This window comes from Lactuca virosa, chromosome 1 (genome assembly GCF_052849685.1).
Source record: "Lactuca virosa cultivar CGN04683 chromosome 1, Lactuca_virosa_CGN04683_v6, whole genome shotgun sequence".
In the NCBI taxonomy this organism is placed as follows: Eukaryota; Viridiplantae; Streptophyta; class Magnoliopsida; order Asterales; family Asteraceae; genus Lactuca; species Lactuca virosa.
The window spans coordinates 263,371,042-263,393,083 of record NC_136426.1 but is presented as its reverse complement, the minus strand read 5'-3'; the positions used below and the strand labels follow the sequence as shown (position 1 = coordinate 263,393,083).

Here is a 22,042-nt window from a genome sequence, read left to right as displayed (position 1 = left end):
AAATACTAGACCATGAACCATGAAACGGAGGCCACCCGAGCATAGAAATAGCAAGAAAGAAAAAAAAACAAAAAAAAAACCGCACGTAAAATCTAAAAAAACGCAAACGGACAACGAAAAAGGGGGGTGCAACACGAGGACTTCCCATGGGGTCACCCATCCTAGTACTACTCTCGCCCAAGCACGCTTAACTGCGGAGTTCTGATGGGATCCGGTGCATTAGTGCTGGTATGATCGCACCCGAAATACTGTCCATGCTTATTGCTTGTATGTCTTAAAAGACACAGAACCTCCTTTGTTTTCGTACGCGAGGCGTGGGACCCACGTGACCGATCGGCTCCGTTCCAAAAATACGAAGACCATGAACCATGAAACGTAGGCCACCCGAGCATAGAAATAGCAAGAAAAAAAAAACAAAAAAAAACCGCACGTAAAATCTAAAAAAACGCAAACGGACAACGAAAAAGGGGGGGTGCAACACGAGGACTTCCCAGGGGGTCACCCATCCTAGTACTACTCTCGCCCAAGCACGCTTAACTGCGGAGTTCTGATGGGATCCGGTGCATTAGTGCTGGTATGATCACACCCGAAATACTATCCATGCTTATTGCTTTTATGTCTTAAAAGACGCAGAACCTCCTTTGTTTTCGTACGCGAGGCGTGGAACCCACGTGACCGATCGACTCCGTTCCAAAAATACGAAAACCATCAACAATGAAGCGGAGGCCACCCGAGCATAGAAATAGCAAGAAAGAAAAAAAAAACAAAAAAAAACCGCACGTAAAATCTAAAAAAACGCAAACGGACAACGAAAAAGGGGGGTGCAACACGAGGACTTCCCATGGGGTCACCCATCCTAGTACTACTCTCGCCCAAGCACGCTTAACTGCGGAGTTCTGATGGGATCCGGTGCATTAGTGCTGGTATGATCGCACCCGAAATACTGTCCATGCTTATTGCTTGTATGTCTTAAAAGACACATAACCTCCTTTGTTTTCGTACGCGAGGCGTGGGACCCACGTGACCGATCGGCTCCATTCCAAAAATACGAAGACCATGAACCATGAAACGGAGGCCACCCGAGCATAGAAATAGCAAGAAAAAAAAAAACAAAAAAAAAAAACCGCACGTAAAATCTAAAAAAACGCAAACGGACAACGAAAAAGGGGGGGTGCAACACGAGGACTTCCCAGGGGGTCACCCATCCTAGTACTACTCTCGCCCAAGCACGCTTAACTGCGGAGTTCTGATGGGATCCGGTGCATTAGTGCTGGTATGATCGCACCCGAAATACGATCCATGCTTATTGCTTTTATGTCTTAAAAGACGCAGAACCTCCTTTGTTTTCGTACGCGAGGCGTGGAACCCACGTGACCGATCGGCTCCGTTCCAAAAATACGAAGACCATGAACCATGAAGCGGAGGCCACCCGAGCATAGAAATAGAAAGAAAGAAAAAAAAACAAAAAAGAAAACCGCACGTAAAATCTAAAAAAACGCAAACGGACAACGAAAAAGGGGGGTGCAACACGAGGACTTCCCAGGGGGTCACCCATCCTAGTACTACTCTCGCCCAAGCACGCTTAACTGCGGAGTTCTGATGGGATCCGGTGCATTAGTGCTGGTATGATCGCACCCGAAATACTGTCCATGCTTATTGCTTGTATGTCTTAAAAGACACAGAACCTCCTTTGTTTTCGTACGCGAGGCGTGGGACCCACGTGACCGATCGGCTCCGTTCCAAAAATACGAAGACCATGAACCATGAAACGGAGGCCACCCGAGCATAGAAATAGCAAGAAAGAAAAAAAAAACAAAAAAAAACCGCACGTAAAATCTAAAAAAACGCAAACGGACAACGAAAAAGGGGGGTGCAACACGAGGACTTCCCAGGGGGTCACCCATCCTAGTACTACTCTCGCCCAAGCACGCTTAACTGCGGAGTTCTGATAGGATCCGGTGCATTAGTGCTGGTATGATCGCACCCGAAATACTATCCATACTTATTGCTTGTATGTCTTAAAAGACGCAGAACCTCCTTTGTTTTCGTACGCGAGGCGTGGGACCCACGTGACCGATCAGCTTCGTTCCAAAAATACGAAGACCATCAACCATGAAGCGGAGGCCACCCGAGCATAGAAATAGCAAGAAAGAAAAAAAACAAAAAAAAACCGCACGTAAAATCCAAAAAAACGCAAACGGACAACGAAAAAGGGGGGTGCAACACGAGGACTTCCCATGGGGTCACCCATCCTAGTACTACTCTCGCCCAAGCACGTTTAACTGCGGAGTTCTGATGGGATCCGGTGCATTAGTGATGGTATGATCGCACCCGAAATACTGTCCATGCTCATTGCTTGTATGTCTTAAAAGACACAGAACCTCCTTTGTTTTCGTACGCGAGGCGTGGGACCCACGTGACCGATCGGCTCCGTTCCAAAAATACGAAGACCATGAACCATGAAACGGAGGCCACCCGAGCATAGAAATAGCAAGAAAAAAAAAACAAAAAAAAACCGCACGTAAAATCTAAAAAAACGCAAACGGACAACGAAAAAGGGGGGGTGCAACACGAGGACTTCCCAGGGGGTCACCCATCCTAGTACTACTCTCGCCCAAGCACGCTTAACTGCGGAGTTCTGATGGGATCCGGTGCATTAGTGCTGGTATGATCGCACCCGAAATACTATCCATGCTTATTGCTTTTATGTCTTAAAAGACGCAGAACCTCCTTTGTTTTCGTACGCGAGGCGTGGGACCCACGTGACCGATCGGCTCCGTTCCAAAAATACGAAGACCATGAACCATGAAACGGAGGCCACCCGAGCATAGAAATAGCAAGAAAGAAAAAAAAAACAAAAAAAAACCGCACGTAAAATCTAAAAAAACGCAAACGGACAACGAAAAAGGGGGGTGCAACACGAGGACTTCCCATGGGGTCACCCATCCTAGTACTACTCTCGCCCAAGCACGCTTAACTGCGGAGTTCTGATGGGATCCGGTGCATTAGTGCTGGTATGATCGCACCCGAAATACTGTCCATGCTTATTGCTTGTATGTCTTAAAAGACACAGAACCTCCTTTGTTTTCGTACGCGAGGCGTGGGACCCACGTGACCCATCGGCTCCGTTCCAAAAATACGAAGACCATGAACCATGAAACGGAGGCCACCTGAGCATAGAAATAGCAAGAAAAAAAAAACAAAAAAAAAAAAAAACCGCACGTAAAATCTAAAAAAACGCAAACGGACAACGAAAAAGGGGGGGTGCAACACGAGGACTTCCCAGGGGGTCACCCATCCTAGTACTACTCTCGCCCAAGCACGCTTAACTGCGGAGTTCTGATGGGATCCGGTGCATTAGTGCTGGTATGATCGCACCCGAAATACGATCCATGCTTATTGCTTTTATGTCTTAAAAGACGCAGAACCTCCTTTGTTTTCGTACGCGAGGCGTGGAACCCACGTGACCGATCGGCTCCGTTCCAAAAATACGAAAACCATCAACCATGAAACGGAGGCCACCCGAGCATAGAAATAGCAAGAAAAAAAAAACAAAAAAAAACCGCACGTAAAATCTAAAAAAACGCAAACGGACAACGAAAAAGGGGGGGTGCAACACGAGGACTTCCCAGGGGGTCACCCATCCTAGTACTACTCTCGCCCAAGCACGCTTAACTGCGGAGTTCTGATGGGATCCGGTGCATTAGTGCTGGTATGATCGCACCCGAAATATTATCCATGCTTATTGCTTTTATGTCTTAAAAGACGCAGAACCTCCTTTGTTTTCGTACGCGAGGCGTGGGACCCACGTGACCGATCGGCTCCGTTCCAAAAATACGAAGACCATGAACCACGAAACGGAGGCCACCCGAGCATAGAAATAGCAAGAAAGAAAAAAAAAACAAAAAAAAACCGCACGTAAAATCTAAAAAAACGCAAACGGACAACGAAAAAGGGGGGTGCAACACGAGGACTTCCCATGGGGTCACCCATCCTAGTACTACTCTCGCCCAAGCACGCATAACTGCGGAGTTCTGATGGGATCCGGTGCATTAGTGCTGGTATGATCGCACCCGAAATACTGTCCATGCTTATTGCTTGTATGTCTTAAAAGACGCAGAACCTCCTTTGTTTTCGTACGCGAGGCGTGGGACCCACGTGACCGATCGGCTCCGTTCCAAAAATACGAAGACCATGAACCATGAAACGGAGGCCACCCGAGCATAGAAATAGCAAGAAAGAAAAAAAAAACAAAAAAAAACCGCACGTAAAATCTAAAAAAACGCAAACGGACAACGAAAAAGGGGGGTGCAACACGAGGACTTCCCAGGGGGTCACCCATCCTAGTACTACTCTCGCCCAAGCACGCTTAACTGCGGAGTTCTGATAGGATCCGGTGCATTAGTGCTGGTATGATCGCACCCGAAATACTATCCATACTTATTGCTTGTATGTCTTAAAAGACGCAGAACCTCCTTTGTTTTCGTACGCGAGGCGTGGGACCCACGTGACCGATCAGCTTCGTTCCAAAAATACGAAGACCATCAACCATGAAGCGGAGGCCACCCGAGCATAGAAATAGCAAGAAAGAAAAAAAAACAAAAAAAAACCGCACGTAAAATCCAAAAAAACGCAAACGGACAACGAAAAAGGGGGGTGCAACACGAGGACTTCCCATGGGGTCACCCATCCTAGTACTACTCTCGCCCAAGCACGTTTAACTGCGGAGTTCTGATGGGATCCGGTGCATTAGTGCTGGTATGATCGCACCCGAAATACTGTCCATGCTTATTGCTTGTATGTCTTAAAAGACACAGAACCTCCTTTGTTTTCGTACGCGAGGCGTGGGACCCACGTGACCGATCGGCTCCGTTCCAAAAATACGAAGACCATGAACCATGAAACGGAGGCCACCCGAGCATAGAAATAGCAAGAAAAAAAAAACAAAAAAAAACCGCACGTAAAATCTAAAAAAACGCAAACGGACAACGAAAAAGGGGGGGTGCAACACGAGGACTTCCCAGGGGGTCACCCATCCTAGTACTACTCTCGCCCAAGCACGCTTAACTGCGGAGTTCTGATGGGATCCGGTGCATTAGTGCTGGTATGATCGCACCCGAAATACTATCCATGCTTATTGCTTTTATGTCTTAAAAGACGCAGAACCTCCTTTGTTTTCGTACGCGAGGCGTGGGACCCACGTGACCGATCGGCTCCGTTCCAAAAATACGAAGACCATGAACCATGAAACGGAGGCCACCCGAGCATAGAAATAGCAAGAAAGAAAAAAAAAACAAAAAAAAACCGCACGTAAAATCTAAAAAAACGCAAACGGACAACGAAAAAGGGGGGTGCAACACGAGGACTTCCCATGGGGTCACCCATCCTAGTACTACTCTCGCCCAAGCACGCTTAACTGCGGAGTTCTGATGGGATCCGGTGCATTAGTGCTGGTATGATCGCACCCGAAATACTGTCCATGCTTATTGCTTGTATGTCTTAAAAGACACAGAACCTCCTTTGTTTTCGTACGCGAGGCGTGGGACCCACGTGACCCATCGGCTCCGTTCCAAAAATACGAAGACCATGAACCATGAAACGGAGGCCACCTGAGCATAGAAATAGCAAGAAAAAAAAACAAAAAAAAAAAAAACCGCACGTAAAATCTAAAAAAACGCAAACGGACAACGAAAAAGGGGGGGTGCAACACGAGGACTTCCCAGGGGGTCACCCATCCTAGTACTACTCTCGCCCAAGCACGCTTAACTGCGGAGTTCTGATGGGATCCGGTGCATTAGTGCTTGTATGATCGCACCCGAAATACGATCCATGCTTATTGCTTTTATGTCTTAAAAGACGCAGAACCTCCTTTGTTTTCGTACGCGAGGCGTGGAACCCACGTGACCGATCGGCTCCGTTCCAAAAATACGAAAACCATCAACCATGAAGCGGAGGCCACCCGAGCATAGAAATAGAAAGAAAGAAAAAAAACAAAAAAAAACCGCACGTAAAATCTAAAAAAACGCAAACGGACAACGAAAAAGGGGGGTGCAACACGAGGACTTCCCAGGGGGTCACCCATCCTAGTACTACTCTCGCCCAAGCACGCTTAACTGCGGAGTTCTGATGGGATCCGGTCCATTAGTGCTGGTATGATCGCACCCGAAATACTATCCATGCTTATTGCTTGTATGTCTTAAAAGACGCAGAACCTCCTTTGTTTTCGTACGCGAGGCGTGGGACCCACGTGACCGATCGGCTCCGTTCCAAAAATACGAAGACCATGAACCATGAAACGGAGGCCACCCGAGCATAGAAATAGCAAGAAAGAAAAAAAAACAAAAAAAAACCGCACGTAAAATCTAAAAAAACGCAAACGGACAACGAAAAAGGGGGGTGCAACACGAGGACTTCCCGGGGGGTCACCCATCCTAGTACTACTCTCGCCCAAGCACGCTTAACTGCGGAGTTCTGATAGGATCCGGTGCATTAGTGCTGGTATGATCGCACCCGAAATACTATCCATACTTATTGCTTGTATGTCTTAAAAGACGCAGAACCTCCTTTGTTTTCGTACGCGAGGCGTGGGACCCACGTGACCGATCAGCTCCGTTCCAAAAATACGAAGACCATCAACCATGAAGCGGAGGCCACCCGAGCATAGAAATAGCAAGAAAGAAAAAAAAACAAAAAAAAACCGCACGTAAAATCTAAAAAAACGCAAACGGACAACGAAAAAGGGGGGTGCAACACGAGGACTTCCCATGGGGTCACCCATCCTAGTACTACTCTCGCCCAAGCACGCTTAACTGCGGAGTTCTGATGGGATCCGGTGCATTAGTGCTGGTATGATCGCACCCGAAATACTGTCCATGCTTATTGCTTGTATGTCTTAAAAGACACAGAACCTCCTTTGTTTTCGTACGCGAGGCGTGGGACCCACGTGACCGATCGGCTCCGTTCCAAAAATACGAAGACCATGAACCATGAAACGGAGGCCACCCGAGCATAGAAATAGCAAGAAAAAAAAACAAAAAAAAACCGCACGTAAAATCTAAAAAAACGCAAACGGACAACGAAAAAGGGGGGGTGCAACACGAGGACTTCCCAGGGGGTCACCCATCCTAGTACTACTCTCGCCCAAGCACGCTTAACTGCGGGGTTCTGATGGGATCCGGTGCATTAGTGCTGGTATGATCGCACCCGAAATACTATCCATGCTTATTGCTTTTATGTCTTAAAAGACGCAGAACCTCCTTTGTTTTCGTACGCGAGGCGTGGGACCCACGTGACCGATCGGCTCCGTTCCAAAAATACGAAGACCATGAACCATGAAACGGAGGCCACCCGAGCATAGAAATAGCAAGAAAGAAAAAAAAACAAAAAAAAACCGCACGTAAAATCTAAAAAAACGCAAACGGACAACGAAAAAGGGGGGTGCAACACGAGGACTTCCCATGGGGTCACCCATCCTAGTACTACTCTCGCCCAAGCACGCTTAACTGCGGAGTTCTGATGGGATCCGGTGCATTAGTGCTGGTATGATCGCACCCGAAATACTGTCCATGCTTATTGCTTGTATGTCTTAAAAGACACAGAACCTCCTTTGTTTTCGTACGCGAGGCGTGGGACCCACGTGACCCATCGGCTCCGTTCCAAAAATACGAAGACCATGAACCATGAAACGGAGGCCACCCGAGCATAGAAATAGCAAGAAAAAAAAAAAAAAAAAAAAAAAACCGCACGTAAAATCTAAAAAAACGCAAACGGACAACGAAAAAGGGGGGGTGCAACACGAGGACTTCCCAGGGGGTCACCCATCCTAGTACTACTCTCGCCCAAGCACGCTTAACTGCGGAGTTCTGATGGGATCCGGTGCATTAGTGCTTGTATGATCGCACCCGAAATACGATCCATGCTTATTGCTTTTATGTCTTAAAAGACGCAGAACCTCCTTTGTTTTTGTACGCGAGGCGTGGAACCCACGTGACCGATCGGCTCCGTTCCAAAAATACGAAAACCATCAACCATGAAGCGGAGGCCACCCGAGCATAGAAATAGAAAGAAAGAAAAAAAACAAAAAAAAACCGCACGTAAAATCTAAAAAAACGCAAACGGACAACGAAAAAGGGGGGTGCAACACGAGGACTTCCCAGGGGGTCACCCATCCTAGTACTACTCTCGCCCAAGCACGCTTAACTGCGGAGTTCTGATGGGATCCGGTCCATTAGTGCTGGTATGATCGCACCCGAAATACTATCCATGCTTATTGCTTGTATGTCTTAAAAGACGCAGAACCTCCTTTGTTTTCGTACGCGAGGCGTGGGACCCACGTGACCGATCGGCTCCGTTCCAAAAATACGAAGACCATGAACCATGAAACGGAGGCCACCCGAGCATAGAAATAGCAAGAAAGAAAAAAAAACAAAAAAAAACCGCACGTAAAATCTAAAAAAACGCAAACGGACAACGAAAAAGGGGGGTGCAACACGAGGACTTCCCAGGGGGTCACCCATCCTAGTACTACTCTCGCCCAAGCACGCTTAACTGCGGAGTTCTGATAGGATCCGGTGCATTAGTGCTGGTATGATCGCACCCGAAATACTATCCATACTTATTGCTTGTATGTCTTAAAAGACGCAGAACCTCCTTTGTTTTCGTACGCGAGGCGTGGGACCCACGTGACCGATCGGCTCCGTTCCAAAAATACAAAGACCATGAACCATGAAACGGAGGCCACCCGAGCATAGAAATAGCAAGAAAGAAAAAAAAAACAAAAAAAAAAACCGCACGTAAAATCTAAAAAAACGCAAACGGACAACGAAAAAGGGGGGTGCAACACGAGGACTTCCCAGGGGGTCACCCATCCTAGTACTACTCTCGCCCAAGCACGTTTAACTGCGGAGTTCTGATGGGATCCGGTGCATTAGTGCTGGTATGATCGCACCCGAAATACTATCCATGCTTATTGCTTGTATGTCTTAAAAGACGCAGAACCTCCTTTGTTTTCGTACGCGAGGCGTGGGACCCACGTGACCGATCAGCTCCGTTCCAAAAATACGAAGACCATCAACCATGAAGCGGAGGCCACCCGAGCATAGAAATAGCAAGAAAGAAAAAAAAACAAAAAAAAACCGCACGTAAAATCTAAAAAAACGCAAACGGACAACGAAAAAGGGGGGTGCAACACGAGGACTTCCCATGGGGTCACCCATCCTAGTACTACTCTCGCCCAAGCACGCTTAACTGCGGAGTTCTGATGGGATCCGGTGCATTAGTGCTGGTATGATCGCACCCGAAATACTGTCCATGCTTATTGCTTGTATGTCTTAAAAGACACAGAACCTCCTTTGTTTTCGTACGCGAGGCGTGGGACCCACGTGACCGATCGGCTCCGTTCGAAAAATACGAAGACCATGAACCATGAAACGGAGGCCACCCGAGCATAGAAATAGCAAGAAAAAAAAACAAAAAAAAACCGCACGTAAAATCTAAAAAAACGCAAACGGACAACGAAAAAGGGGGGGTGCAACACGAGGACTTCCCAGGGGGTCACCCATCCTAGTACTACTCTCGCCCAAGCACGCTTAACTGCGGAGTTCTGATGGGATCCGGTGCATTAGTGCTGGTATGATCGCACCCGAAATACTATCCATGCTTATTGCTTTTATGTCTTAAAAGACGCAGAACCTCCTTTGTTTTCGTACGCGAGGCGTGGGACCCACGTGACCGATCGGCTCCGTTCCAAAAATACGAAGACCATGAACCATGAAACGGAGGCCACCCGAGCATAGAAATAGCAAGAAAGAAAAAAAAAACAAAAAAAAACCGCACGTAAAATCTAAAAAAACGCAAACGGACAACGAAAAAGGGGGGTGCAACACGAGGACTTCCCATGGGGTCACCCATCCTAGTACTACTCTCGCCCAAGCACGCTTAACTGCGGAGTTCTGATGGGATCCGGTGCATTAGTGCTGGTATGATCGCACCCGAAATACTGTCCATGCTTATTGCTTGTATGTCTTAAAAGACACAGAACCTCCTTTGTTTTCGTACGCGAGGCGTGGGACCCACGTGACCCATCGGCTCCGTTCCAAAAATACGAAGACCATGAACCATGAAACGGAGGCCACCCGAGCATAGAAATAGCAAGAAAAAAAAAACAAAAAAAAAAAAAACCGCACGTAAAATCTAAAAAAACGCAAACGGACAACGAAAAAGGGGGGGTGCAACACGAGGACTTCCCAGGGGGTCACCCATCCTAGTACTACTCTCGCCCAAGCACGCTTAACTGCGGAGTTCTGATGGGATCCGGTGCATTAGTGCTTGTATGATCGCACCCGAAATACGATCCATGCTTATTGCTTTTATGTCTTAAAAGACGCAGAACCTCCTTTGTTTTCGTACGCGAGGCGTGGAACCCACGTGACCGATCGGCTCCGTTCCAAAAATACGAAAACCATCAACCATGAAGCGGAGGCCACCCGAGCATAGAAATAGAAAGAAAGAAAAAAAACAAAAAAAAACCGCACGTAAAATCTAAAAAAACGCAAACGGACAACGAAAAAGGGGGGTGCAACACGAGGACTTCCCAGGGGGTCACCCATCCTAGTACTACTCTCGCCCAAGCACGCTTAACTGCGGAGTTCTGATGGGATCCGGTCCATTAGTGCTGGTATGATCGCACCCGAAATACTATCCATGCTTATTGCTTGTATGTCTTAAAAGACGCAGAACCTCCTTTGTTTTCGTACGCGAGGCGTGGGACCCACGTGACCGATCGGCTCCGTTCCAAAAATACGAAGACCATGAACCATGAAACGGAGGCCACCCGAGCATAGAAATAGCAAGAAAGAAAAAAAAACAAAAAAAAACCGCACGTAAAATCTAAAAAAACGCAAACGGACAACGAAAAAGGGGGGTGCAACACGAGGACTTCCCAGGGGGTCACCCATCCTAGTACTACTCTCGCCCAAGCACGCTTAACTGCGGAGTTCTGATAGGATCCGGTGCATTAGTGCTGGTATGATCGCACCCGAAATACTATCCATACTTATTGCTTGTATGTCTTAAAAGACGCAGAACCTCCTTTGTTTTCGTACGCGAGGCGTGGGACCCACGTGACCGATCGGCTCCGTTCCAAAAATACAAAGACCATGAACCATGAAACGGAGGCCACCCGAGCATAGAAATAGCAAGAAAGAAAAAAAAAACAAAAAAAAAAACCGCACGTAAAATCTAAAAAAACGCAAACGGACAACGAAAAAGGGGGGTGCAACACGAGGACTTCCCAGGGGGTCACCCATCCTAGTACTACTCTCGCCCAAGCACGTTTAACTGCGGAGTTCTGATGGGATCCGGTGCATTAGTGCTGGTATGATCGCACCCGAAATACTATCCATGCTTATTGCTTGTATGTCTTAAAAGACGCAGAACCTCCTTTGTTTTCGTACGCGAGGCGTGGGACCCACGTGACCGATCAGCTCCGTTCCAAAAATACGAAGACCATCAACCATGAAGCGGAGGCCACCCGAGCATAGAAATAGCAAGAAAGAAAAAAAAACAAAAAAAAACCGCACGTAAAATCTAAAAAAACGCAAACGGACAACGAAAAAGGGGGGTGCAACACGAGGACTTCCCATGGGGTCACCCATCCTAGTACTACTCTCGCCCAAGCACGCTTAACTGCGGAGTTCTGATGGGATCCGGTGCATTAGTGCTGGTATGATCGCACCCGAAATACTGTCCATGCTTATTGCTTGTATGTCTTAAAAGACACAGAACCTCCTTTGTTTTCGTACGCGAGGCGTGGGACCCACGTGACCGATCGGCTCCGTTCGAAAAATACGAAGACCATGAACCATGAAACGGAGGCCACCCGAGCATAGAAATAGCAAGAAAAAAAAACAAAAAAAAACCGCACGTAAAATCTAAAAAAACGCAAACGGACAACGAAAAAGGGGGGTGCAACACGAGGACTTCCCAGGGGGTCACCCATCCTAGTACTACTCTCGCCCAAGCACGCTTAACTGCGGAGTTCTGATAGGATCCGGTGCATTAGTGCTGGTATGATCGCACCCGAAATACTATCCATACTTATTGCTTGTATGTCTTAAAAGACGCAGAACCTCCTTTGTTTTCGTACGCGAGGCGTGGGACCCACGTGACCGATCGGCTCCGTTCCAAAAATACAAAGACCATGAACCATGAAACGGAGGCCACCCGAGCATAGAAATAGCAAGAAAGAAAAAAAAAACAAAAAAAAAAACCGCACGTAAAATCTAAAAAAACGCAAACGGACAACGAAAAAGGGGGGTGCAACACGAGGACTTCCCAGGGGGTCACCCATCCTAGTACTACTCTCGCCCAAGCACGTTTAACTGCGGAGTTCTGATGGGATCCGGTGCATTAGTGCTGGTATGATCGCACCCGAAATACTATCCATGCTTATTGCTTGTATGTCTTAAAAGACGCAGAACCTCCTTTGTTTTCGTACGCGAGGCGTGGGACCCACGTGACCGATCAGCTCCGTTCCAAAAATACGAAGACCATCAACCATGAAGCGGAGGCCACCCGAGCATAGAAATAGCAAGAAAGAAAAAAAAACAAAAAAAAACCGCACGTAAAATCTAAAAAAACGCAAACGGACAACGAAAAAGGGGGGTGCAACACGAGGACTTCCCATGGGGTCACCCATCCTAGTACTACTCTCGCCCAAGCACGCTTAACTGCGGAGTTCTGATGGGATCCGGTGCATTAGTGCTGGTATGATCGCACCCGAAATACTGTCCATGCTTATTGCTTGTATGTCTTAAAAGACACAGAACCTCCTTTGTTTTCGTACGCGAGGCGTGGGACCCACGTGACCGATCGGCTCCGTTCGAAAAATACGAAGACCATGAACCATGAAACGGAGGCCACCCGAGCATAGAAATAGCAAGAAAAAAAAACAAAAAAAAACCGCACGTAAAATCTAAAAAAACGCAAACGGACAACGAAAAAGGGGGGGTGCAACACGAGGACTTCCCAGGGGGTCACCCATCCTAGTACTACTCTCGCCCAAGCACGCTTAACTGCGGAGTTCTGATGGGATCCGGTGCATTAGTGCTGGTATGATCGCACCCGAAATACTATCCATGCTTATTGCTTTTATGTCTTAAAAGACGCAGAACCTCCTTTGTTTTCGTACGCGAGGCGTGGGACCCACGTGACCGATCGGCTCCGTTCCAAAAATACGAAGACCATGAACCATGAAACGGAGGCCACCCGAGCATAGAAATAGCAAGAAAGAAAAAAAAAACAAAAAAAAACCGCACGTAAAATCTAAAAAAACGCAAACGGACAACGAAAAAGGGGGGTGCAACACGAGGACTTCCCAGGGGGTCACCCATCCTAGTACTACTCTCGCCCAAGCACGCTTAACTGCGGAGTTCTGATGGGATCCGGTGCATTAGTGCTGGTATGATCGCACCCGAAATACTATCCATGCTTATTGCTTGTATGTCTTAAAAGACGCAGAACCTCCTTTGTTTTCGTACGCGAGGCGTGGGACCCACGTGACCGATCGGCTCCGTTCCAAAAATACGAAGACCATGAACCATGAAACGGAGGCCACCCGAGCATAGAAATAGCAAGAAAGAAAAAAAAACAAAAAAAAAACCGCACGTAAAATCTAAAAAAACGCAAACGGACAACGAAAAAGGGGGGTGCAACACGAGGACTTCCCAGGGGGTCACCCATCCTAGTACTACTCTCGCCCAAGCACGCTTCACTGCGGAGTTCTGATGGGATCCGGTGCATTAGTGCTGGTATGATCGCACCCGAAATAATATCCATGCTTATTGCTTGTATGTCTTAAAAGACGCAGAACCTCCTTTGTTTTCGTACGCGAGGCGTGGGACCCACGTGACCGATCGGCTCCGTTCCAAAAATACGAAGACCATGAACCATGAAACGGAGGCCACCCGAGCATAGAAATAGCAAGAAAGAAAAAAAAAACAAAAAAAAACCGCACGTAAAATCTAAAAAAACGCAAACGGACAACGAAAAAGGGGGGTGCAACACGAGGACTTCCCATGGGGTCACCCATCCTAGTACTACTCTCGCCCAAGCACGCTTAACTGCGGAGTTCTGATGGGATCCGGTGCATTAGTGCTGGTATGATCGCACCCGAAATACTGTCCATGCTTATTGCTTGTATGTCTTAAAAGACACAGAACCTCCTTTGTTTTCGTACGCGAGGCGTGGGACCCACGTGACCCATCGGCTCCGTTCCAAAAATACGAAGACCATGAACCATGAAACGGAGGCCACCCGAGCATAGAAATAGCAAGAAAAAAAAAACAAAAAAAAAAAAAACCGCACGTAAAATCTAAAAAAACGCAAACGGACAACGAAAAAGGGGGGGTGCAACACGAGGACTTCCCAGGGGGTCACCCATCCTAGTACTACTCTCGCCCAAGCACGCTTAACTGCGGAGTTCTGATGGGATCCGGTGCATTAGTGCTTGTATGATCGCACCCGAAATACGATCCATGCTTATTGCTTTTATGTCTTAAAAGACGCAGAACCTCCTTTGTTTTCGTACGCGAGGCGTGGAACCCACGTGACCGATCGGCTCCGTTCCAAAAATACGAAAACCATCAACCATGAAGCGGAGGCCACCCGAGCATAGAAATAGAAAGAAAGAAAAAAAACAAAAAAAAACCGCACGTAAAATCTAAAAAAACGCAAACGGACAACGAAAAAGGGGGGTGCAACACGAGGACTTCCCAGGGGGTCACCCATCCTAGTACTACTCTCGCCCAAGCACGCTTAACTGCGGAGTTCTGATGGGATCCGGTCCATTAGTGCTGGTATGATCGCACCCGAAATACTATCCATGCTTATTGCTTGTATGTCTTAAAAGACGCAGAACCTCCTTTGTTTTCGTACGCGAGGCGTGGGACCCACGTGACCGATCGGCTCCGTTCCAAAAATACGAAGACCATGAACCATGAAACGGAGGCCACCCGAGCATAGAAATAGCAAGAAAGAAAAAAAAACAAAAAAAAACCGCACGTAAAATCTAAAAAAACGCAAACGGACAACGAAAAAGGGGGGTGCAACACGAGGACTTCCCAGGGGGTCACCCATCCTAGTACTACTCTCGCCCAAGCACGCTTAACTGCGGAGTTCTGATAGGATCCGGTGCATTAGTGCTGGTATGATCGCACCCGAAATACTATCCATACTTATTGCTTGTATGTCTTAAAAGACGCAGAACCTCCTTTGTTTTCGTACGCGAGGCGTGGGACCCACGTGACCGATCGGCTCCGTTCCAAAAATACAAAGACCATGAACCATGAAACGGAGGCCACCCGAGCATAGAAATAGCAAGAAAGAAAAAAAAAACAAAAAAAAAAACCGCACGTAAAATCTAAAAAAACGCAAACGGACAACGAAAAAGGGGGGTGCAACACGAGGACTTCCCAGGGGGTCACCCATCCTAGTACTACTCTCGCCCAAGCACGTTTAACTGCGGAGTTCTGATGGGATCCGGTGCATTAGTGCTGGTATGATCGCACCCGAAATACTATCCATGCTTATTGCTTGTATGTCTTAAAAGACGCAGAACCTCCTTTGTTTTCGTACGCGAGGCGTGGGACCCACGTGACCGATCAGCTCCGTTCCAAAAATACGAAGACCATCAACCATGAAGCGGAGGCCACCCGAGCATAGAAATAGCAAGAAAGAAAAAAAAACAAAAAAAAACCGCACGTAAAATCTAAAAAAACGCAAACGGACAACGAAAAAGGGGGGGTGCAACACGAGGACTTCCCATGGGGTCACCCATCCTAGTACTACTCTCGCCCAAGCACGCTTAACTGCGGAGTTCTGATGGGATCCGGTGCATTAGTGCTGGTATGATCGCACCCGAAATACTGTCCATGCTTATTGCTTGTATGTCTTAAAAGACACAGAACCTCCTTTGTTTTCGTACGCGAGGCGTGGGACCCACGTGACCGATCGGCTCCGTTCCAAAAATACGAAGACCATGAACCATGAAACGGAGGCCACCCGAGCATAGAAATAGCAAGAAAAAAAAACAAAAAAAAACCGCACGTAAAATCTAAAAAAACGCAAACGGACAACGAAAAAGGGGGGGGGTGCAACACGAGGACTTCCCAGGGGGTCACCCATCCTAGTACTACTCTCGCCCAAGCACGCTTAACTGCGGAGTTCTGATGGGATCCGGTGCATTAGTGCTGGTATGATCGCACCCGAAATACTATCCATGCTTATTGCTTTTATGTCTTAAAAGACGCAGAACCTCCTTTGTTTTCGTACACGAGGCGTGGAACCCACGTGACAGATCGGCTCCGTTCCAAAAATACGAAAACCATCAACAATGAAGCGGAGGCCACCCGAGCATAGAAATAGCAAGAAAGAAAAAAAAAACAAAAAAAACCGCACGTAAAATCTAAAAAAACGCAAACGGACAACGAAAAAGGGGGGTGCAACACGAGGACTTCCCAGGGGGTCACCCATCCTAGTACTACTCTCGCCCAAGCACGCTTAACTGCGGAGTTCTGATGGGATCCGGTGCATTAGTGCTGGTATGATCGCACCCGAAATACTATCCATGCTTATTGCTTGTATGTCTTAAAAGACGCAGAACCTCCTTTGTTTTCGTACGCGAGGCGTGGGACCCACGTGACCGATCGGCTCCGTTCCAAAAATACGAAGACCATGAACCATGAAACGGAGGCCACCCGAGCATAGAAATAGCAAGAAAGAAAAAAAAACAAAAAAAAAACCGCACGTAAAATCTAAAAAAACGCAAACGGACAACGAAAAAGGGGGGTGCAACACGAGGACTTCCCAGGGGGTCACCCATCCTAGTACTACTCTCGCCCAAGCACGCTTCACTGCGGAGTTCTGATGGGATCCGGTGCATTAGTGCTGGTATGATCGCACCCGAAATAATATCCATGCTTATTGCTTGTATGTCTTAAAAGACGCAGAACCTCCTTTGTTTTCGTACGCGAGGCGTGGGACCCACGTGACCGATCGGCTCCGTTCCAAAAATACGAAGACCATGAACCATGAAACGGAGGCCACCCGAGCATAGAAATAGCAAGAAAGAAAAAAAAACAAAAAAAAACCGCACGTAAAATCTAAAAAAACGCAAACGGACAACGAAAAAGGGGGGTGCAACACGAGGACTTCCCAGGGGGTCACCCATCCTAGTACTACTCTCGCCCAAGCACGCTTAACTGCGGAGTTCTGATGGGATCCGGTGCATTAGTGCTGGTATGATCGCACCCGAATTACTATCCATGCTTATTGCTTGTATGTCTTAAAAGACGCAGAACCTCCTTTGTTTTCGTACGCGAGGCGTGGGACCCACGTGACCGATCGGCTCCGTTCCAAAAATACGAAGACCATGAACCATGAAACGGAGGCCACCCGAGCATAGAAATAGCAAGAAAGAAAAAAAAACAAAAAAAAACCGCACGTAAAATCTAAAAAAACGCAAACGGACAACGAAAAAGGGGGGTGCAACACGAGGACTTCCCAGGGGGTCACCCATCCTAGTACTACTCTCGCCCAAGCACGCTTAACTGCGGAGTTCTGATAGGATCTGGTGCATTAGTGCTGGTATGATCGCACCCGAAATACTATCCATACTTATTGCTTGTATGTCTTAAAAGACGCAGAACCTCCTTTGTTTTCGTACGCGAGGCGTGGGACCCACGTGACCGATCGGCTCCGTTCCAAAAATACGAAGACCATGAACCATGAAACGGAGGCCACCCGAGCATAGAAATAGCAAGAAAGAAAAAAAAAACAAAAAAAAAACCGCACGTAAAATCTAAAAAAACGCAAACGGACAACGAAAAAGGGGGGTGCAACACGAGGACTTCCCAGGGGGTCATCCATCCTAGTACTACTCTCGCCCAAGCACGTTTAACTACGGAGTTCTGATGGGATCCGGTGCATTAGTGCTGGTATGATCGCACCCGAAATACTATCCATGCTTATTGCTTGTATGTCTTAAAAGACGCAGAACCTCCTTTGTTTTCGTACGCGAGGCGTGGGACCCACGTGACCGATCAGCTCCGTTCCAAAAATACGAAGACCATCAACCATGAAGCGGAGGCCACCCGAGCATAGAAATAGCAAGAAAGAAAAAAAAACAAAAAAAAACCGCACGTAAAATCTAAAAAAAACGCAAACGGACAACGAAAAAGGGGGGTGCAACACGAGGACTTCCCATGGGGTCACCCATCCTAGTACTACTCTCGCCCAAGCACGCTTAACTGCGGAGTTCTGATGGGATCCGGTGCATTAGTGCTGGTATGATCGCATCCGAAATACTGTCCATGCTTATTGCTTGTATGTCTTAAAAGACACAGAACCTCCTTTGTTTTCGTACGCGAGGCGTGGGACCCACGTGACCGATCGGCTCCGTTCCAAAAATACGAAGACCATGAACCATGAAACGGAGGCCACCCGAGCATAGAAATAGCAAGAAAAAAAACAAAAAAAAACCGCACGTAAAATCTAAAAAAACGCAAACGGACAACGAAAAAGGGGGGTGCAACACGAGGACTTCCCAGGGGGTCACCCATCCTAGTACTACTCTCGCCCAAGCACGCTTAACTGCGGAGTTCTGATGGGATCCGGTGCATTAGTGCTGGTATGATCGCACCCGAAATACTATCCATGCTTATTGCTTTTATGTCTTAAAAGACGCAGAACCTCCTTTGTTTTCGTACGCGAGGCGTGGGACCCACGTGACCGATCGGCTCCGTTCCAAAAATACGAAGACCATGAACCATGAAACGGAGGCCACCCGAGCATAGAAATAGCAAGAAAGAAAAAAAAACAAAAAAAAACCGCACGTAAAATCTAAAAAAACGCAAACGGACAACGAAAAAGGGGGGTGCAACACGAGGACTTCCCATGGGGTCACCCATCCTAGTACTACTCTCGCCCAAGCACGCTTAACTGCGGAGTTCTGATGGGATCCGGTGCATTAGTGCTGGTATGATCGCACCCGAAATATTGTCCATGCTTATTGCTTGTATGTCTTAAAAGACACAGAACCTCCTTTGTTTTCGTACGCGAGGCGTGGGACCCACGTGACCGATCGGCTCCGTTCCAAAAATACGAAGACCATGAACCATGAAACGGAGGCCACCCGAGCATAGAAATAGCAAGAAAGAAAAAAAAACAAAAAAAAAAACCGCACGTAAAATCTAAAAAAACGCAAACGGACAACGAAAAAGGGCGGTGCAACACGAGGACTTCCCAGGGGGTCACCCATCCTAGTACTACTCTCGCCCAAGCACGCTTAACTGCGGAGTTCTGATAGGATCCGGTGCATTAGTGCTGGTATGATCGCACCCGAAATACTATCCATACTTATTGCTTGTATGTCTTAAAAGACGCAGAACCTCCTTTGTTTTCGTACGCGAGGCGTGGGACCCACGTGACCGATCGGCTCCGTTCCAAAAATACGAAGACCATGAACCATGAAACGGAGGCCACCCGAGCATAGAAATAGCAAGAAAGAAAAAAAAACAAAAAAAAAAACGCACGTAAAATCTAAAAAAACGCAAACGGACAACGAAAAAGGGGGGTGCAACACGAGGACTTCCCAGGGGGGTCACCCATCCTAGTACTACTCTCGCCCAAGCACGTTTAACTGCGGAGTTCTGATGGGATCCGGTGCATTAGTGCTGGTATGATCGCACCCGAAATACTATCCATGCTTATTGCTTGTATGTCTTAAAAGACGCAGAACCTCCTTTGTTTTCGTACGCGAGGCGTGGGACCCACGTGACCGATCAGCTCCGTTCCAAAAATACGAAGACCATCAACCATGAAGCGGAGGCCACCCGAGCATAGAAATAGCAAGAAAGAAAAAAAAACAAAAAAAAACCGCACGTAAAATCCAAAAAAACGCAAACGGACAACGAAAAAGGGGGGTGCAACACGAGGACTTCCCATGGGGTCACCCATCCTAGTACTACTCTCGCCCAAGCACGTTTAACTGCGGAGTTCTGATGGGATCCGGTGCATTAGTGTTGGTATGATCGCACCCGAAATACTGTCCATGCTCATTGCTTGTATGTCTTAAAAGACACAGAACCTCCTTTGTTTTCGTACGCGAGGCGTGGCACCCACGTGACCGATCGGCTCCGTTCCAAAAATACGAAGACCATGAACCATGAAACGGAGGCCACCCGAGCATAGAAATAGCAAGAAAAAAAAAACAAAAAAAAACCGCACGTAAAATCTAAAAAAACGCAAACGGACAACGAAAAAGGGGGGGTGCAACACGAGGACTTCCCAGGGGGTCACCCATCCTAGTACTAGTCTCGCCCAAGCACGCTTAACTGCGGAGTTCTGATGGGATCCGGTGCATTAGTGCTGGTATGATCGCACCCGAAATACTATCCATGCTTATTGCTTTTATGTCTTAAAAGACGCAGAACCTCCTTTGTTTTCGTACGCGAGGCGTGAGACCCACGTGACCGATCGGCTCCGTTCCAAAAATACGAAGACCATGAACCATGAAACGGAGGCCACCCGAGCATAGAAATAGCAAGAAAAAAAACAAAAAAAAACCGCACGTAAAATCTAAAAAAACGCAAACGGACAACGAAAAAGGGGGGTGCAACACGAGGACTTCCCAGGGGGTCACCCATCCTAGTACTACTCTCGCCCAAGCACGCTTAACTGCGGAGTTCTGATAGGATCCGGTGCATTAGTGCTGGTATGATCGCACCCGAAATACTATCCATACTTATTGCTTATATGTCTTAAAAGACGCAGAACCTCCTTTGTTTTCGTACGCGAGGCGTGGGACCCACGTGACCGATCGGCTCCGTTCCAAAAATACGAAGACCATGAACCATGAAACGGAGGCCACCCGAGCATAGAAATAGCAAGAAAGAAAAAAAAAACAAAAAAAAAACCGCACGTAAAATCTAAAAAAACGCAAACGGACAACGAAAAAGGGGGGTGCAACACGAGGACTTCCCAGGGGGTCACCGATCCTAGTACTACTCTCGCCCAAGCACGTTTAACTGCGGAGTTCTGATGGGATCCGGTGCATTAGTGCTGGTATGATCGCACCCGAAATACTATCCATGCTTATTGCTTGTATGTCTTAAAAGACGCAGAACCTCCTTTGTTTTCGTACGCGAGGCGTGGGACCCACGTGACCGATCAGCTCCGTTCCAAAAATACGAAGACCATCAACCATGAAGCGGAGGCCACCCGAGCATAGAAATAGCAAGAAAGAAAAAAAAAAACAAAAAAAAACCGCACGTAAAATCTAAAAAAACGCAAACGGACAACGAAAAAGGGGGGTGCAACACGAGGACTTCCCATGGGGTCACCCATCCTAGTACTACTCTCGCCCAAGCACGCTTAACTGCGGAGTTCTGATGGGATCCGGTGCATTAGTGCTGGTATGATCGCACCCGAAATACTGTCCATGCTTATTGCTTGTATGTCTTAAAAGACACAGAACCTCCTTTGTTTTCGTACGCGAGGCGTGGGACCCACGTGACCGATCGGCTCCGTTCCAAAAATACGAAGACCATGAACCATGAAACGGAGGCCACCCGAGCATAGAAATAGCAAGAAAAAAAACAAAAAAAAACCGCACGTAAAATCTAAAAAAACGCAAACGGACAACGAAAAAGGGGGGTGCAACACGAGGACTTCCCAGGGGGTCACCCATCCTAGTACTACTCTCGCCCAAGCACGCTTAACTGCGGAGTTCTGATGGGATCCGGTGCATTAGTGCTGGTATGATCGCACCCGAAATACTATCCATGCTTATTGCTTTTATGTCTTAAAAGACGCAGAACCTCCTTTGTTTTCGTACGCGAGGCGTGGGACCCACGTGACCGATCGGCTCCGTTCCAAAAATACGAAGACCATGAACCATGAAACGGAGGCCACCCGAGCATAGAAATAGCAAGAAAGAAAAAAAAAACAAAAAAAAACCGCACGTAAAATCTAAAAAAACGCAAAC

The 22,042-nt window shown here is 47.5% G+C and overlaps 63 non-coding genes across 63 annotated transcripts; all 63 read right to left on the bottom strand.

Moving 5' to 3' along the window:
- Window positions 1–123: 123 nt before the first annotated feature.
- Window positions 124–242, bottom strand: LOC145153195 (5S ribosomal RNA). The gene has a single exon (XR_013733716.1). It is a non-coding gene; the product is annotated as a 5S ribosomal RNA (ribosomal RNA).
- A 227-nt stretch (window positions 243–469) lies between these two features.
- LOC145153994 (5S ribosomal RNA) lies at window positions 470–588 on the bottom strand. Its single transcript, XR_013734481.1, has one exon. It is a non-coding gene; the product is annotated as a 5S ribosomal RNA (ribosomal RNA).
- Window positions 589–818: 230 nt separating this feature from the next.
- On the bottom strand, window positions 819–937 carry LOC145153193 (5S ribosomal RNA). The gene has a single exon (XR_013733714.1). It is a non-coding gene; the product is annotated as a 5S ribosomal RNA (ribosomal RNA).
- A 231-nt stretch (window positions 938–1,168) lies between these two features.
- LOC145149945 (5S ribosomal RNA) lies at window positions 1,169–1,287 on the bottom strand. Its single transcript, XR_013730781.1, has one exon. It is a non-coding gene; the product is annotated as a 5S ribosomal RNA (ribosomal RNA).
- Window positions 1,288–1,518: 231 nt separating this feature from the next.
- Window positions 1,519–1,637, bottom strand: LOC145149933 (5S ribosomal RNA). Its single transcript, XR_013730769.1, has one exon. It is a non-coding gene; the product is annotated as a 5S ribosomal RNA (ribosomal RNA).
- Window positions 1,638–1,867: 230 nt separating this feature from the next.
- Window positions 1,868–1,986, bottom strand: LOC145138432 (5S ribosomal RNA). Its single transcript, XR_013721527.1, has one exon. It is a non-coding gene; the product is annotated as a 5S ribosomal RNA (ribosomal RNA).
- A 228-nt stretch (window positions 1,987–2,214) lies between these two features.
- On the bottom strand, window positions 2,215–2,333 carry LOC145146415 (5S ribosomal RNA). Its single transcript, XR_013727361.1, has one exon. It is a non-coding gene; the product is annotated as a 5S ribosomal RNA (ribosomal RNA).
- Window positions 2,334–2,560: 227 nt separating this feature from the next.
- On the bottom strand, window positions 2,561–2,679 carry LOC145149920 (5S ribosomal RNA). The gene has a single exon (XR_013730757.1). It is a non-coding gene; the product is annotated as a 5S ribosomal RNA (ribosomal RNA).
- A 230-nt stretch (window positions 2,680–2,909) lies between these two features.
- Window positions 2,910–3,028, bottom strand: LOC145153192 (5S ribosomal RNA). The gene has a single exon (XR_013733713.1). It is a non-coding gene; the product is annotated as a 5S ribosomal RNA (ribosomal RNA).
- Window positions 3,029–3,261: 233 nt separating this feature from the next.
- LOC145149909 (5S ribosomal RNA) lies at window positions 3,262–3,380 on the bottom strand. Its single transcript, XR_013730747.1, has one exon. It is a non-coding gene; the product is annotated as a 5S ribosomal RNA (ribosomal RNA).
- Window positions 3,381–3,607: 227 nt separating this feature from the next.
- Window positions 3,608–3,726, bottom strand: LOC145149898 (5S ribosomal RNA). The gene has a single exon (XR_013730736.1). It is a non-coding gene; the product is annotated as a 5S ribosomal RNA (ribosomal RNA).
- A 230-nt stretch (window positions 3,727–3,956) lies between these two features.
- LOC145144593 (5S ribosomal RNA) lies at window positions 3,957–4,075 on the bottom strand. The gene has a single exon (XR_013725604.1). It is a non-coding gene; the product is annotated as a 5S ribosomal RNA (ribosomal RNA).
- Window positions 4,076–4,305: 230 nt separating this feature from the next.
- On the bottom strand, window positions 4,306–4,424 carry LOC145138424 (5S ribosomal RNA). The gene has a single exon (XR_013721523.1). It is a non-coding gene; the product is annotated as a 5S ribosomal RNA (ribosomal RNA).
- Window positions 4,425–4,653: 229 nt separating this feature from the next.
- LOC145154668 (5S ribosomal RNA) lies at window positions 4,654–4,772 on the bottom strand. The gene has a single exon (XR_013735132.1). It is a non-coding gene; the product is annotated as a 5S ribosomal RNA (ribosomal RNA).
- Window positions 4,773–4,999: 227 nt separating this feature from the next.
- LOC145149886 (5S ribosomal RNA) lies at window positions 5,000–5,118 on the bottom strand. The gene has a single exon (XR_013730725.1). It is a non-coding gene; the product is annotated as a 5S ribosomal RNA (ribosomal RNA).
- Window positions 5,119–5,348: 230 nt separating this feature from the next.
- Window positions 5,349–5,467, bottom strand: LOC145153191 (5S ribosomal RNA). The gene has a single exon (XR_013733712.1). It is a non-coding gene; the product is annotated as a 5S ribosomal RNA (ribosomal RNA).
- A 231-nt stretch (window positions 5,468–5,698) lies between these two features.
- LOC145144568 (5S ribosomal RNA) lies at window positions 5,699–5,817 on the bottom strand. The gene has a single exon (XR_013725580.1). It is a non-coding gene; the product is annotated as a 5S ribosomal RNA (ribosomal RNA).
- A 228-nt stretch (window positions 5,818–6,045) lies between these two features.
- On the bottom strand, window positions 6,046–6,164 carry LOC145144027 (5S ribosomal RNA). Its single transcript, XR_013725048.1, has one exon. It is a non-coding gene; the product is annotated as a 5S ribosomal RNA (ribosomal RNA).
- Window positions 6,165–6,393: 229 nt separating this feature from the next.
- On the bottom strand, window positions 6,394–6,512 carry LOC145144123 (5S ribosomal RNA). The gene has a single exon (XR_013725141.1). It is a non-coding gene; the product is annotated as a 5S ribosomal RNA (ribosomal RNA).
- A 229-nt stretch (window positions 6,513–6,741) lies between these two features.
- Window positions 6,742–6,860, bottom strand: LOC145153189 (5S ribosomal RNA). The gene has a single exon (XR_013733711.1). It is a non-coding gene; the product is annotated as a 5S ribosomal RNA (ribosomal RNA).
- A 226-nt stretch (window positions 6,861–7,086) lies between these two features.
- LOC145143746 (5S ribosomal RNA) lies at window positions 7,087–7,205 on the bottom strand. Its single transcript, XR_013724776.1, has one exon. It is a non-coding gene; the product is annotated as a 5S ribosomal RNA (ribosomal RNA).
- Window positions 7,206–7,434: 229 nt separating this feature from the next.
- LOC145153188 (5S ribosomal RNA) lies at window positions 7,435–7,553 on the bottom strand. Its single transcript, XR_013733710.1, has one exon. It is a non-coding gene; the product is annotated as a 5S ribosomal RNA (ribosomal RNA).
- Window positions 7,554–7,784: 231 nt separating this feature from the next.
- Window positions 7,785–7,903, bottom strand: LOC145144567 (5S ribosomal RNA). The gene has a single exon (XR_013725579.1). It is a non-coding gene; the product is annotated as a 5S ribosomal RNA (ribosomal RNA).
- A 228-nt stretch (window positions 7,904–8,131) lies between these two features.
- On the bottom strand, window positions 8,132–8,250 carry LOC145144026 (5S ribosomal RNA). Its single transcript, XR_013725047.1, has one exon. It is a non-coding gene; the product is annotated as a 5S ribosomal RNA (ribosomal RNA).
- Window positions 8,251–8,479: 229 nt separating this feature from the next.
- LOC145138417 (5S ribosomal RNA) lies at window positions 8,480–8,598 on the bottom strand. The gene has a single exon (XR_013721522.1). It is a non-coding gene; the product is annotated as a 5S ribosomal RNA (ribosomal RNA).
- Window positions 8,599–8,830: 232 nt separating this feature from the next.
- Window positions 8,831–8,949, bottom strand: LOC145154152 (5S ribosomal RNA). Its single transcript, XR_013734634.1, has one exon. It is a non-coding gene; the product is annotated as a 5S ribosomal RNA (ribosomal RNA).
- A 229-nt stretch (window positions 8,950–9,178) lies between these two features.
- LOC145153186 (5S ribosomal RNA) lies at window positions 9,179–9,297 on the bottom strand. The gene has a single exon (XR_013733708.1). It is a non-coding gene; the product is annotated as a 5S ribosomal RNA (ribosomal RNA).
- Window positions 9,298–9,523: 226 nt separating this feature from the next.
- On the bottom strand, window positions 9,524–9,642 carry LOC145149874 (5S ribosomal RNA). The gene has a single exon (XR_013730714.1). It is a non-coding gene; the product is annotated as a 5S ribosomal RNA (ribosomal RNA).
- Window positions 9,643–9,872: 230 nt separating this feature from the next.
- On the bottom strand, window positions 9,873–9,991 carry LOC145153185 (5S ribosomal RNA). The gene has a single exon (XR_013733707.1). It is a non-coding gene; the product is annotated as a 5S ribosomal RNA (ribosomal RNA).
- Window positions 9,992–10,223: 232 nt separating this feature from the next.
- On the bottom strand, window positions 10,224–10,342 carry LOC145144566 (5S ribosomal RNA). The gene has a single exon (XR_013725578.1). It is a non-coding gene; the product is annotated as a 5S ribosomal RNA (ribosomal RNA).
- Window positions 10,343–10,570: 228 nt separating this feature from the next.
- Window positions 10,571–10,689, bottom strand: LOC145144025 (5S ribosomal RNA). Its single transcript, XR_013725046.1, has one exon. It is a non-coding gene; the product is annotated as a 5S ribosomal RNA (ribosomal RNA).
- A 229-nt stretch (window positions 10,690–10,918) lies between these two features.
- LOC145138409 (5S ribosomal RNA) lies at window positions 10,919–11,037 on the bottom strand. Its single transcript, XR_013721520.1, has one exon. It is a non-coding gene; the product is annotated as a 5S ribosomal RNA (ribosomal RNA).
- A 232-nt stretch (window positions 11,038–11,269) lies between these two features.
- Window positions 11,270–11,388, bottom strand: LOC145154151 (5S ribosomal RNA). Its single transcript, XR_013734632.1, has one exon. It is a non-coding gene; the product is annotated as a 5S ribosomal RNA (ribosomal RNA).
- A 229-nt stretch (window positions 11,389–11,617) lies between these two features.
- LOC145153184 (5S ribosomal RNA) lies at window positions 11,618–11,736 on the bottom strand. The gene has a single exon (XR_013733706.1). It is a non-coding gene; the product is annotated as a 5S ribosomal RNA (ribosomal RNA).
- A 225-nt stretch (window positions 11,737–11,961) lies between these two features.
- Window positions 11,962–12,080, bottom strand: LOC145138397 (5S ribosomal RNA). Its single transcript, XR_013721513.1, has one exon. It is a non-coding gene; the product is annotated as a 5S ribosomal RNA (ribosomal RNA).
- Window positions 12,081–12,312: 232 nt separating this feature from the next.
- Window positions 12,313–12,431, bottom strand: LOC145154149 (5S ribosomal RNA). Its single transcript, XR_013734630.1, has one exon. It is a non-coding gene; the product is annotated as a 5S ribosomal RNA (ribosomal RNA).
- Window positions 12,432–12,660: 229 nt separating this feature from the next.
- Window positions 12,661–12,779, bottom strand: LOC145153183 (5S ribosomal RNA). The gene has a single exon (XR_013733705.1). It is a non-coding gene; the product is annotated as a 5S ribosomal RNA (ribosomal RNA).
- A 226-nt stretch (window positions 12,780–13,005) lies between these two features.
- LOC145149862 (5S ribosomal RNA) lies at window positions 13,006–13,124 on the bottom strand. The gene has a single exon (XR_013730703.1). It is a non-coding gene; the product is annotated as a 5S ribosomal RNA (ribosomal RNA).
- Window positions 13,125–13,354: 230 nt separating this feature from the next.
- LOC145149851 (5S ribosomal RNA) lies at window positions 13,355–13,473 on the bottom strand. Its single transcript, XR_013730692.1, has one exon. It is a non-coding gene; the product is annotated as a 5S ribosomal RNA (ribosomal RNA).
- A 230-nt stretch (window positions 13,474–13,703) lies between these two features.
- LOC145154484 (5S ribosomal RNA) lies at window positions 13,704–13,822 on the bottom strand. Its single transcript, XR_013734955.1, has one exon. It is a non-coding gene; the product is annotated as a 5S ribosomal RNA (ribosomal RNA).
- Window positions 13,823–14,052: 230 nt separating this feature from the next.
- LOC145153182 (5S ribosomal RNA) lies at window positions 14,053–14,171 on the bottom strand. Its single transcript, XR_013733704.1, has one exon. It is a non-coding gene; the product is annotated as a 5S ribosomal RNA (ribosomal RNA).
- Window positions 14,172–14,403: 232 nt separating this feature from the next.
- Window positions 14,404–14,522, bottom strand: LOC145144565 (5S ribosomal RNA). The gene has a single exon (XR_013725577.1). It is a non-coding gene; the product is annotated as a 5S ribosomal RNA (ribosomal RNA).
- Window positions 14,523–14,750: 228 nt separating this feature from the next.
- Window positions 14,751–14,869, bottom strand: LOC145144024 (5S ribosomal RNA). Its single transcript, XR_013725045.1, has one exon. It is a non-coding gene; the product is annotated as a 5S ribosomal RNA (ribosomal RNA).
- Window positions 14,870–15,098: 229 nt separating this feature from the next.
- Window positions 15,099–15,217, bottom strand: LOC145138389 (5S ribosomal RNA). Its single transcript, XR_013721511.1, has one exon. It is a non-coding gene; the product is annotated as a 5S ribosomal RNA (ribosomal RNA).
- Window positions 15,218–15,449: 232 nt separating this feature from the next.
- LOC145154148 (5S ribosomal RNA) lies at window positions 15,450–15,568 on the bottom strand. Its single transcript, XR_013734629.1, has one exon. It is a non-coding gene; the product is annotated as a 5S ribosomal RNA (ribosomal RNA).
- Window positions 15,569–15,798: 230 nt separating this feature from the next.
- LOC145153181 (5S ribosomal RNA) lies at window positions 15,799–15,917 on the bottom strand. Its single transcript, XR_013733703.1, has one exon. It is a non-coding gene; the product is annotated as a 5S ribosomal RNA (ribosomal RNA).
- Window positions 15,918–16,145: 228 nt separating this feature from the next.
- On the bottom strand, window positions 16,146–16,264 carry LOC145149839 (5S ribosomal RNA). The gene has a single exon (XR_013730681.1). It is a non-coding gene; the product is annotated as a 5S ribosomal RNA (ribosomal RNA).
- A 229-nt stretch (window positions 16,265–16,493) lies between these two features.
- Window positions 16,494–16,612, bottom strand: LOC145149827 (5S ribosomal RNA). The gene has a single exon (XR_013730670.1). It is a non-coding gene; the product is annotated as a 5S ribosomal RNA (ribosomal RNA).
- A 230-nt stretch (window positions 16,613–16,842) lies between these two features.
- On the bottom strand, window positions 16,843–16,961 carry LOC145154482 (5S ribosomal RNA). Its single transcript, XR_013734954.1, has one exon. It is a non-coding gene; the product is annotated as a 5S ribosomal RNA (ribosomal RNA).
- A 229-nt stretch (window positions 16,962–17,190) lies between these two features.
- On the bottom strand, window positions 17,191–17,309 carry LOC145149813 (5S ribosomal RNA). The gene has a single exon (XR_013730658.1). It is a non-coding gene; the product is annotated as a 5S ribosomal RNA (ribosomal RNA).
- A 229-nt stretch (window positions 17,310–17,538) lies between these two features.
- LOC145145924 (5S ribosomal RNA) lies at window positions 17,539–17,657 on the bottom strand. Its single transcript, XR_013726875.1, has one exon. It is a non-coding gene; the product is annotated as a 5S ribosomal RNA (ribosomal RNA).
- A 231-nt stretch (window positions 17,658–17,888) lies between these two features.
- On the bottom strand, window positions 17,889–18,007 carry LOC145142036 (5S ribosomal RNA). Its single transcript, XR_013723127.1, has one exon. It is a non-coding gene; the product is annotated as a 5S ribosomal RNA (ribosomal RNA).
- Window positions 18,008–18,237: 230 nt separating this feature from the next.
- On the bottom strand, window positions 18,238–18,356 carry LOC145133991 (5S ribosomal RNA). The gene has a single exon (XR_013718857.1). It is a non-coding gene; the product is annotated as a 5S ribosomal RNA (ribosomal RNA).
- Window positions 18,357–18,580: 224 nt separating this feature from the next.
- On the bottom strand, window positions 18,581–18,699 carry LOC145149802 (5S ribosomal RNA). The gene has a single exon (XR_013730647.1). It is a non-coding gene; the product is annotated as a 5S ribosomal RNA (ribosomal RNA).
- Window positions 18,700–18,928: 229 nt separating this feature from the next.
- Window positions 18,929–19,047, bottom strand: LOC145153180 (5S ribosomal RNA). The gene has a single exon (XR_013733702.1). It is a non-coding gene; the product is annotated as a 5S ribosomal RNA (ribosomal RNA).
- Window positions 19,048–19,278: 231 nt separating this feature from the next.
- LOC145146615 (5S ribosomal RNA) lies at window positions 19,279–19,397 on the bottom strand. The gene has a single exon (XR_013727551.1). It is a non-coding gene; the product is annotated as a 5S ribosomal RNA (ribosomal RNA).
- Window positions 19,398–19,627: 230 nt separating this feature from the next.
- On the bottom strand, window positions 19,628–19,747 carry LOC145145790 (5S ribosomal RNA). Its single transcript, XR_013726747.1, has one exon. It is a non-coding gene; the product is annotated as a 5S ribosomal RNA (ribosomal RNA).
- Window positions 19,748–19,976: 229 nt separating this feature from the next.
- LOC145145972 (5S ribosomal RNA) lies at window positions 19,977–20,095 on the bottom strand. Its single transcript, XR_013726921.1, has one exon. It is a non-coding gene; the product is annotated as a 5S ribosomal RNA (ribosomal RNA).
- A 227-nt stretch (window positions 20,096–20,322) lies between these two features.
- Window positions 20,323–20,441, bottom strand: LOC145154260 (5S ribosomal RNA). The gene has a single exon (XR_013734740.1). It is a non-coding gene; the product is annotated as a 5S ribosomal RNA (ribosomal RNA).
- Window positions 20,442–20,665: 224 nt separating this feature from the next.
- LOC145138384 (5S ribosomal RNA) lies at window positions 20,666–20,784 on the bottom strand. Its single transcript, XR_013721507.1, has one exon. It is a non-coding gene; the product is annotated as a 5S ribosomal RNA (ribosomal RNA).
- A 231-nt stretch (window positions 20,785–21,015) lies between these two features.
- LOC145146975 (5S ribosomal RNA) lies at window positions 21,016–21,134 on the bottom strand. The gene has a single exon (XR_013727894.1). It is a non-coding gene; the product is annotated as a 5S ribosomal RNA (ribosomal RNA).
- A 231-nt stretch (window positions 21,135–21,365) lies between these two features.
- Window positions 21,366–21,484, bottom strand: LOC145153179 (5S ribosomal RNA). Its single transcript, XR_013733701.1, has one exon. It is a non-coding gene; the product is annotated as a 5S ribosomal RNA (ribosomal RNA).
- A 224-nt stretch (window positions 21,485–21,708) lies between these two features.
- On the bottom strand, window positions 21,709–21,827 carry LOC145149790 (5S ribosomal RNA). Its single transcript, XR_013730636.1, has one exon. It is a non-coding gene; the product is annotated as a 5S ribosomal RNA (ribosomal RNA).
- Between the last annotated feature and the right edge of the window lie 215 nt (window positions 21,828–22,042).